The sequence below is a fragment of the Pteropus vampyrus genome, unplaced genomic scaffold (assembly GCF_000151845.1).
Source record: "Pteropus vampyrus isolate Shadow unplaced genomic scaffold, Pvam_2.0 Scaffold955, whole genome shotgun sequence".
Classification (NCBI taxonomy): domain Eukaryota; kingdom Metazoa; phylum Chordata; class Mammalia; order Chiroptera; family Pteropodidae; genus Pteropus; species Pteropus vampyrus.
The window spans coordinates 47,939-58,590 of NW_011889736.1; the positions used below are offsets into that span (position 1 = coordinate 47,939).

Below are 10,652 nucleotides of genomic sequence, written 5' to 3' on the forward strand. Positions count from 1 at the left end.
TGGCACGTCCTCCCCGCTGTCCCGCAGACACCTCCCCGCCGGGAAAACAGACGAGGGCTGTGGGAACCCGCTGCAGGAGCAGGACCCCTCCTCCAACGTGCGATTCAGCGACCATGTCTCCTCACTCTGCTCGGCCTCACTGACGGCTTGTCAACGTCATTACTCTTTATAGAAGTCCGACTTTTGGTTTTCATGGGTCTTTGCATGGTTATTTTGAATTTCCATGTAATTTTTATTAAAATTAAATTTTTATTAACTTCCTTGTTCTTGATTGGGTTTGAATTTCTCAGTTTAGCCTTTTTCTATTTTCTTAAGGGGAAAGCTTAGGTTATTTCTCTGCTATATTTCCTCCCTTCTGATATAGTAATTTAAAACTATAAAAATTTCCTTATAAGCATGTCTTTAGCTCTAACCCATCCAGTTTTAAATGTTTCCTACTTCTTTCATGATTTTGTATCTGACCTATTGCTTCTATAAATTATGCTAATTTTCAAATATTTGGCAATTTCCGAGATGTATCTGTTTAGATTTCTAATTTTTCTGTGGCCATAAAACGTACACTACATGATTTCAACCTTAAATCCACTGAGTCGTTTCCTGACTGTGTGTGTGATCTATGTGGGAGAATGTTCCAGGTGCATCTGAAGATGGCTTGTGTTTCACTGCTGTATCAGCTGAAGGTGGTCGATAAGATTGCTCAGGTCTGCGATCACCACCTGACCCCGTCTGACGGGTCTACCAACTGTTTGCAACAAACCGAAGCATCGTTAGCATCACAGGATTGCGTTTGTCTCTTCTGCCAAGTCAGTTTTCGTTTTATGTAATTTGACACTCTGTTGTTAATTATGCTTATAATTGTTATATATTCCAGATTAATTAAGCCTTCGACCATTATTTAATATCCTTCCTCATTTCTAATACTATTTTACCACAAAGTCTATTTTCTCTAGTTTTTCTCGACTCTCCTGGGTCTTCTTTGCACAATACAGCTGTCCTCACTCTTTTGAACTATCCGTCTATGTTCTAAAGCGTCTCTTTTACAAACAGCATATTGACGTTTAACTATTTAAATGAATCTCCCCATTTCTGACTTTTCAATTTAATTTGTCCTATAGTTGGATTTTTGCCCCTTCTGTTTGCTGGATGTCTCACATCCGTACATTCTTGTTCTAATCAGACATTTTCTGTTACACTATATTAATTGCTCAGTGACTCAGTATTATTTCCTTAGTACTGGTCTTAGGGTTTGCAAAACGCACCCTAAATTTTCGCCATCTATTTTAGATGAATGCTGACTTTGTTGTGTGGCCCTGTATGTGACTTGTACTCGGTTTCAGAAAGTGATGCTACCACTCATTTTGTCCACATTTTCAAAGAGATAAACTACCGAAGCCGTGATTGATCCAGGAATGTGTATAAGCGACTATGAGCCTGAGCTGGGGGCCACAGGACAGGAATGATTTCGTCACCACTGGCCACAACCACCGCAGGACGAGGTCTCGGAGACCAGCACACACGCGCACGCGCGCGCGGGGACCGGACCCGCAGGCCCTCCTGGGCACTGGGGCAGCACAGCTCCCTGCGCGACTGTCAGGCTTCGCGGGACAAAGTGCTCACCCGCATCACAACGTCACGCAGGCCCCGGAGCGGGCGGCAGGATGATCCCCAGAACTTTCCTCACGTCACATCTCAAGGGAAAGAAAGAAACGCGTCCACGTGAAACCCAGCTTGCGGCCCACGCCGACCTGAGGGAGGACAGCTATGTGGCAAGGGGAGAAGAAAGACGAGTCCATCCCGCAGCCACACACGGGGCAGAGCGGTCACCACGTATCTGCACGTCATGCACACGGACACTCCTCTGACGCGGTGACACGCGCAGGGAGACAAAGCAGTGCCTCGGTCAGCTCATCGCGCACGCGGGAAGGGAGAACAAACTATGCCCCCCAGATGACTCGGCGCGCACGCGCGGGGAGACAAAGCAGTGCCTCGGTCAGCTCATCGCGCACGCGTGAGGAGGAAAACCAAACTGTGCCTCAGTTGACTCAGCGCACACGCGCGGGTAGACAAGGCGGGGCCTCTTGGTGACTCAGCGCACGCGCGGGGAGACCAAGCAATGCCTGAGCAGACTCGGCGCGCAAGCGGAGCCTCAGTCGACTCAGCGCACACGCGCGGGGAGGGAAACCAAGCTGTGCCTCCGATGACTCTGCGCATGCGCGGGGAAACAAGGCGGGGCCTCCTGCTGACTCAGCGGACCAGCGGGGAGACCAAGCAATGCCTGAGCTGACTAGGCGCGCAAGCGGAGCCTCAGTTGACTCAGCGCGCACGCGCGGGGAGGGAAACCAAGCTGTGCCTCAGCTGACTCGGCGCGCATGCGCGGGGAGACAAAGCAGTGCCTCTGTGACCTCATCGCACACGCGCGAGGAGGAAAACCAAACTGTGCCTCAGTTGACTCAGCGCGCATGCGCGGGGAGACAAAGCAGTGCCTCTGTGACCTCATCGCACACGCGCGAGGAGGAAAACCAAACTGTGCCTCAGTTGACTCAGTGCGCACGCGCAGGGAGGGAGACCAAGCTGTGCCTCAGCTGACTCGGTGCGCGTGCGCGGGGAGACAAGGCGGGGCCTCTTGGTGACTCAGCGCACGCGCGGGGAAAACAAGCAATGCCTGCGCTGACTCGGCGCGCAAGCACAAAAAAGGAGACAGAGCGGGGCCTCAGTTGATTAGCAAGCACGCGCGGGGATTAAAAAAAAAAAAAAAAAAGCAGTGCCTCCCGTGTCTTGGCACGCATGCGTGGGGCGGCAGCAAGAGCACTTCATCCGCTGACTTAGCGCATGCACAGGCAGCAAGCAATGCCTGGGCTGACAGCGCGCAGGCGTGCGGAGGGAGAGCAGCGTCTCAGCTGACTTGGCGCATGCGCAGGGAGAAAGCAGAGCCTGAGCTGACTTAGCGCGCAGGTGTGGAAAGAACAGCATCTCAGCTGACTTGACGCATGCGCAGGGACAAAGCAGTGTCGAGGCTGACTTAGCACATGCGAGGGAAAAAACCTCTGCGGACTCAGCGGCTTATAAACAGGCAGGTCATATAAGCAATCATTCTAAATTCCTTAACAAAGTAATAAAAGGATCTAAGAATATACATCTATTAAAAGTGCATATCACCTCCGGAGTGAACTGTCTTGATCTTTCTCAGAGGAAAGCACTGGAGCAAGGGACAGAAACAGCCTTTTTAGTGGGTAGAGGTGAGAATTTCAAGCAGCAAATATCCCTTCAGTCTAGCATCACTCCCAGCGTGCGAAGCACAGGGAAAATGGGGGTTGCAGGGCAGAGGCTTCCGGGGGGAATGTTTAGTGACAAGGTGCTGGAAGTGACCCAGCAGATACTCACTGGGTAAAAACAGCAAATGCTCCCCCCTTGGAACATGTTAATACTTTTTTTCTAAGACAATGCTCTCAAAATTTCCTCAGCGAAGTGACCATAACTTCATTCGTTATAACTAAAAGCTCTCTTTCAGACACACTGGAAATCCCACTGGAGTTATATAAAAGTGGCCAAGGAAATCCACGTAAAAACAAAATGGAAATGTAATCATTTCACATCTAAACACGTTTAATGCAGTATGTAGTTGAAATCACTACTCGTGTGTCTATAAAGTTATTCACTCAGATGATGGGGGGAACCCCAAAACCCCAAAGAAACAATAACTCAATGCTAGTGACTGATTGGCAAGAAAATTAAAAAAACATTGTGAAATCAGAACAATATTTGTGTTTCTCTGTCTGATCAGCACAGAACCCCCTTGCTCCACCCACCCAGGTTCCTGCAGATGGCGACATTTCGCTCTTTGTAAGGCTAATATTCCATTGCGTATGTGTATCACCCCTTCTGTACCCACACATCTACTGATGGGCACTTTGGCTGCTTCCATATCTTGGCTATTTAAATGCCTAATCACTATGGTGTACACCTGAAGTGAATATCATGGTGTATGTCAACTGTACTTAAAAAATAAAATTATTTTAAAAATAGTGTGAAGACTCCACATATAGTAACTTCTTTCCGATTATCATATACTTGTGTCACTTAATGGAGAAAAGTAAAAACCCACAATCTCTGCATTTTGACCATCTAATAGCTCTCAAAGACCATCGTCACACAGAAGATTCCAGCAGCTCAGGCAAATGTGCGAAGGGCTCAAGTGTAGGCAACAAGCGTTTCTCAAGTCATCAGTGCTCATGTGCTGGCTCCCCAGGGTCGGCACCCACCAAGTGTGTTCCCGCTGCAGCTAAGCACTCAGGGACCCCCAAGACCCCAGAGCCAGCCTGACCCCCAAGCAGGAAGGGCAGGGACCACGTAAGATTCGGTTCCTCTGGTGCATGCGAGCAGGTCAACACTCTAGCAACACAGGACTGAAAGCGTGACACCCTCCCCCAGCTCCGGGGGTCTGTGCTTGACCTCAGTGTCACAAGGGAGACCAGATGACTCGCTTTGTTCAGGTTTTTCAACACGATGAATTACTGTAATAATGACTGATACAAGTTTCTAAAAAAGGACGTGTTTGCTCAGAAAGACACAGAACACAGCAGTTCCTCTCTCTGGGACTCGCTTACCCAGCAGCCCACACCAGCGATCCAGGCTCTGTAGGTGACTGTGACACACGGTGTCCCACGGTCACTGGAGGATTAACAAGCTCTGCAACGGACATCAGCATTTTAAGGACACATGATCACCGACTTGAGAGTTCCCACCGGCCCATGAGGACGGGCTTCCCCTCCATGTCACGTCTCAAAGGGAAGGAACCTGATTTTGTCCCTGCGGAGCTGTGGGAGCAGAGGGGACGAGGGAGAGGTGACAAGCAAGCACGTGCACAGGTCCACCTTGTGCAAGCGGGGAGGGCTCAGCAGCACACCCCAACAACATCCCCGCCCCCCTCCTGAGCAACACATTCTGCCAGGCAGGTTACACGCGCAGCAGGACAGCCGGGCATTTACGGAAATGCTACCGTGTGCCATCTGGTTGACCACAGGCCCTGCAAGTGCGACGACCCCCAACGAACCGAACTGCCGCCATTTCCTGCCTCGTTTGCTCCCTGAGCGGGACCTCAGGTCGCAGAGTGTTTCTGCCACTCGTTGTGTTCAGATTCCAAGGACACCCATTGTTGAAGTCATTATTGATCCAGGCACATTTGTAAAAGGGATCGTGAGCCTGAAACACGTGGCAGGCCCTGAGCGCTCAGACACCCGTCCCCTGGGGCCCACGATATAACCACGGAGGCACCGACGTGGCCCCACGCTGACTGGCACAGTGAGTCGCGCTGTCACAGGGGTGTCACCGTGTGCCCAGGAGTGTCAGTGTCTTCGCGACAACACACTCACTGTGTTAGGGACCCTCCTGACCCCCGAGGATGAGAGCGGAAGGATTTCCAGGACGTTTCTTCTCGTCGTGTCGCAAGGAGAAGGAAGGATGGTTTTTATGTTGGTCCTCGGCGACCTGCGGAAATAGAGTAAACGTAGAGAAATACGCAAAGCACACACGTGCACGTGCCGACCGTGAAAACACCTAGGAAGTGCATCGTAAACCTGCACATTAAACATACTAACTTATCATTCTAAGATTGTTACAACTTTACTCAAAAAAGGGGACATGCGAAATTCCTAAATGAGACAAACCGCAGATGAGTCACCAGATGATAAATACCTCGCACCGCTTAGACGGACAAGTTTTCACAAAACCGATTACATTCTCAATTACTTGAAAAATAAAAACGATCCACGAAACACAAGTTCATTAATAATTGTGATGCTACCTCTGGAAAGCACCTTTCTGATCATTTCCAAAAAGGAAATTTGTACGAGGACAAAATCAGCGCTTCCAGAGTGTGGCAGAAGAATTATAGGCGGTTCCAGCGGCCTTTCCTACCCACGAGGCATGGGGACATCAGGGAAGCTAAGAAACCGTCCTCACGGAATGTGTGCTGGTCACAGGTTTCAGAGAACTGACCGCGGAGACACACAAAACAACCTAACGAGAAGTCACTCGGCACTTGGAACGCAGCAGCATTCGAAGGCATTTCAGAAGACTCGGCGGTCGAAGGCTCCCCGAAGGCCCCCTCGCATCCACACTACACCTGTAACCTCCCTGAAATACACGGGAAGCTGGCTGCAGAAACGTCAGTGGACGAAACCTACTCTGAAAACCAAAACTCATAAATGGGACCATTCGCGGTTTGAGAAAACGGTGGGAAGCCTCGCTCATCTGCGTCGTCGTCCTCGTTAACCAGAGCACGACGCAGACACCGGACGTGGGACCATGGAGGCGGCAGGCTCTACCCAGGAAACGGCCCACGAGCTTGAACATGGCGGCGCTAGGGAGGGTCCGCCCGCCCGAGGTGCTGGGGCTCAGCGGGCGGCAGGGGCAGCGACCAAGACCAGGTCCCCCAGTGCCCTGTGACGTCCGTGCGCAGATCTGGCTAAGAAGTCTGCTCACCGGTGAGGGGATCCGCCACCAGCCCCGACAGCCTGCGCCATGTGATGCTGAGGTCCCCATGACTGAGAGTCGCAGACCTGGCAGGTCACCCCGCTGACGTCTGCTCCCAGGCGGCTGGACCTGAAGAGGGCAGGAAAAACACACGCAAGACTGAGGAACAGGCCCCGGTTTGTGGCACGAGGTCCCGCCTGACGTCCCCCACGCAGGCCTGGCGTCTGCTCGTCACGAGCCTCGGGGTGTGGCTGCCGGCGAGTGTGCCGGCTCAGTGTCGCAGGGATGGGCACGTGTCCTTGTGCGTGGAGGCCTCAGCACCCACAAAGGCCCGCCTTCTACCCTGCCGCGCAACGGCGGGACACCGGGGGCTCCCAGGCTGCCGCTCACAGACATGGAAGCCGGGCCTGAACGGCACCGAGGACCTCGACGGAAGCCAAGGCCTCTCCTGAAACGATGCGAGATAGCGCGACGGCTGGAAGCTCCTGGAGTCACACTGCACCCTGCCCCCTGCCTCCCACATTCCTAACCTGACAACCGGTTTTGGAGTGGGGACCATGACACAGTCATGGGGACTCAGGGGCATGTTGAAACAGATGAGCTGCCAGGTAAGGTCCACGCCTAGTCGTCCCTGAGGCCAGCACCAACGGGCTGCAGTTGAGTTTAATCAACAAAAAGCAAGAACAACCTTCTCCGTGAGCCAGGCCTGGGCTCAAGGCCGAGAATAAGTCCTAGATGCAGCTGGCGGGGCTGTCTGACCGTGACCCGTGGCCACTCTGGTCCTGAGGGCTCACAAGGCCTGTGCCAACACAGGACGTCATGTTAGTCAAAGTGACAGGCCTGGCCACCCTACAAAAACCACTAACAATGGGAGCGCTGCCAGACACCAGGAGGCCCTGATACCAATGCCCTGGGAGGTGCCGGCATGACTGTGACCTTGAGCAGCTGTCCCTCACACCTGCTGTCCCCGGGCGTCCCCGTGCTGGACCTCAGATCCGATGAGAATGACGGTAGGGGTTCTCACTCATTTTGTTCAGATTTTCCAAGGAATGCACGTGAGGGTCATCATCGATCGAGCACGTTCAGGGACTCAGGACTGTGACCAGGCCGCCGGGAGATCACCTCATGACTGAAGGACATCACAGCCCTTGAACAGCCTGAGGCATCCAGGTCCCAGCCAGGGAGCACAGGAACGGCCAAGCCATAGGAGCAAAGCCCCATGTGTCACTGGGGTACGAGGACAGGTGGCCTCTCACAGGCCTACGAGATCCTCAGGGAAATGGCGGAGCCTGGGGCAGAGGAGAGCTCACCCTCCTGAGGGATCCGCGGGGGAGGTGCACGCCCAGGTGACACGTCTCAGGAAATGCCGATGTCCAGCCAGCAAACCGAAAGAGAACGTGATCTCTTCATGACTGTCGATGACCCGTCCTCAGCCACTCCACCTGGGCCATGCATAGAAATGACACACACGATTCAGAAACACTCCCGGATTCTCAGGTAACGGCGCCTACACCAACCAGTCCCGGGGCAGCGGCATCTGCTTCCTGCTCCGCTGTCCCTCAGCGTTGACTGCAGACCTGTGTGACAGATTAAGGTGCCAGCATGCAGCTGTGTGTGCCTCGGCCTACGCAGAAGACTCAGCCCCTGAAGACGCGGGCCTTGAGCCCAGATCTCCAGAGCCACATCCTGCTTCCCAACCAGGGACAACGGGGCCTTCGGAAGACAGAAGGCCACCCCTGTCCCCAGGAGTCGTCCTCGACAGTCTACAGATCCTCATGTCACAGATCCTGCTAGCAAACTGCAAACGTGTGCCATGTCAAATGGGACACTGTGTCTCCGCAAGTGTCACAGGAAGAGCCCACTTGACAAAACCCAGCGTTGCCCAGGAAACACCACCCACCCACAGAGAGCACCATCGTCACCCTGGCAGAAGTACTGTCTAAAATCGTCAGGCGTCACTGGAGCTCAGGCCAGGACTGTCATCGAGTGGCCTGAGCCTGATTTTCCTCTTGTGCCAGCAGATGACCAGAAGGACATTGCTCCTTGTCACCCACCTTGCCCCGGGGTCCAAAATGGCTAAAACTAGAACACGTTTTCCCCACAACTAGACATGTCCTGATCCACAAAGATCCAAGGCTGTCGCTGGTGCCGGCATGAGTGTGACCGTGAGCAGCTGTCCCTCACGCCGGCTGTCCCCGGGCGTCCCCGTGCTGGACCTCAGATCCGATGAGAATGACGGTAGGGGTTCTCACTCATTTTGTTCAGATTTCCAAGGAATGCACATGAGGGTCATCATCGATCGAGCACATTCGGGGACGCGGGAAAATGTGGCACGGCCGCCGGGTGGCCCACTGGGGGACCCAGTGACCTCGCAGTCCACCCGCGGCCTGAGGGTCCACATCCAGCCGCTGAGCGCGAGGCGCGGCCAGGCCCTCGCGCTGGAGGGACCCCCGCGGGCTGGGCAGGACCCAAACGAGCCACCACGAGCAGGGACACCTACCTCCCCCGGGATGCCGGGCCGGCGCACTCCGCACACGTCCTCCGGGTCTCCAGCGACCTCCACGCGTCCAGCAGGGATGGGTCTGTGCTCTTGGCTGACGAGGGACCGTCCCCTGTACCGGCCCTGGTGGTGGAGACAAATCACAGGCCCCTGAGACCAATATGCACATCAGCCTTTCCCGTGACGGTGGCCCCACAGTGCACTGTCCCCAACGTCTGTCCCTGAGATGTGACTGCAGGTGGGTGTGAGCCACGCGCGGGTATGGTTCTGCCGACGCGTGTGCTCGTGGCCAAGGCCACCTTGGAACATGCGGGCTCTGGTGAGCGATCCGGGAGCCCTCGCCTGCCCCCACGGAAGAATGTCCCGCGGCTTCAAAACAGAGAACGTGGCAATGACACCCATGGTGTGGGTGACAGAGGCCAGAGACGTGCTCTCACAGCCGCACCTCTGAACTAAACAGCACGTGATTCTACGAAACTCATAGAGGCCGTGGAGGAGTCCATTTGGACATCCTGACCCACGAATATCGTCACACAGTAACTGCACCCAACGGCAACACGGATCACTGAGACGCCGTCACCGCTGACGTCGAGGCTGGTGCCGCCGGCATCGCAGCTCAACGCTGCTCGTCCTCTTAAGGTACCAAGTGAATTCAGGGCAGGTAAACCGAGTCACGTCCTCAGCGGCCGGAAAGCAAACAGGTAGCTACATGAGGTTTCCCAAATAATGACCGACACAGGAAGTTCTAAAGAAACGAGGCCCCCATCACAACGAGAGACCAGAAACTCCCCCACGCCGTGGCCTCCAGGCCTCAGACGGGAAAAGAAAGAAATGACGAGGACTCGCGGTGCCTCGTCGAGAGCAGCGTCCTCACGCCCGCCACTCAGGTCGCTGCCAAGACCTATTTCCTAACGGTCACATGGCAACGCACAGTGAGCAGAGCCGTCGTCTCAGAGCACGGTGACCTCACCGACATCAAAGCGTGACAGGGCCTCACGCGCCCCCCCTCCCCCGGCGACCTCGCAGAGCGGCACCCGCCTCCACGGTGACAACGGGACACTCACGCCACGGTCCGTGCTCTGAACACGCGAGGACGCGTCCCGGGGCTGACTGTCGTGGCTGCGTGCCCACAGCCTCCGTGCGCGCCCGCTCCGCCATGCACACGGGTCACTGCCAGTGTCACCTCCTCCCGCCGAGGACCAGGGCACATGGTGCCAGGAGACGGGCACCCCTCCCGGAGGACGCGGACCTCATACGCCGCCCCCCAGGTGAAAACGAACATGGGAACACTGGCCAGGCCACGCATTCAGAGACGGCTGCATGGCAGCTGGAGGCAGGGGACACCTTCCACCAGGAGCCACTCTGCTTGGATCAGCTCGATGAGACACCAGGTCAGAAACCACAGGGCCGACCTGGACGTGGCCACCTCCCCTGCCACACACCCACTGTGCACGCTGGCGGTGCCAGACGAGTCCCTGACCCTGTGACGATGACAATCCTGGGAACAAGCGAGACAGTACGTGCCACGGAGCCCATGGGACCACATAACCTGCCCTCCCGTCACCCCTGTTCCTACCCGAACACCGGCCAACATGTTTGACTTCAGCTGCATCCGCAGCTACTCAACAGCGGCCCGCCTGGCATGGGGACTGGGCCAGCACTAGAAACATCATGGTGACAA

The 10,652-nt window shown here is 54.9% G+C and overlaps 1 long non-coding RNA gene and 3 other non-coding genes across 10 annotated transcripts in view; all 4 read right to left on the reverse strand.

The window, feature by feature from the left end:
• LOC105309951 overlaps positions 1-10,652 on the reverse strand; it is a 19,676-nt gene that overhangs the window by 6,771 nt on the left and 2,253 nt on the right. For 2 of the 7 annotated variants that reach the window (XR_002778409.1, XR_002778404.1), the window contains exons 2-7: positions 8,972-9,094; positions 7,782-7,913; positions 6,481-6,600; positions 5,370-5,484; positions 4,605-4,686; positions 1,618-1,745 (exon numbers count right to left, since the gene is read on the reverse strand). This is a non-coding gene — a long non-coding RNA (uncharacterized LOC105309951). Of the gene's footprint in view, positions 1-1,617; positions 1,746-3,156; positions 3,197-4,604; positions 4,687-5,369; positions 5,485-6,480; positions 6,601-7,781; positions 7,914-8,525; positions 8,938-8,971; positions 9,095-10,652 lie in introns of those variants that run through there. The other 5 variants (XR_002778405.1, XR_002778407.1, XR_002778410.1 and 2 more) reach the window with 5 other exon arrangements.
• LOC111734305 lies at positions 5,091-5,171 on the reverse strand. Its single transcript, XR_002778414.1, has one exon. It is a non-coding gene; the product is annotated as a small nucleolar RNA SNORD116 (small nucleolar RNA).
• On the reverse strand, positions 7,456-7,546 carry LOC111734303. Its single transcript, XR_002778412.1, has one exon. It is a non-coding gene; the product is annotated as a small nucleolar RNA SNORD116 (small nucleolar RNA).
• On the reverse strand, positions 8,684-8,773 carry LOC111734302. The gene has a single exon (XR_002778411.1). It is a non-coding gene; the product is annotated as a small nucleolar RNA SNORD116 (small nucleolar RNA).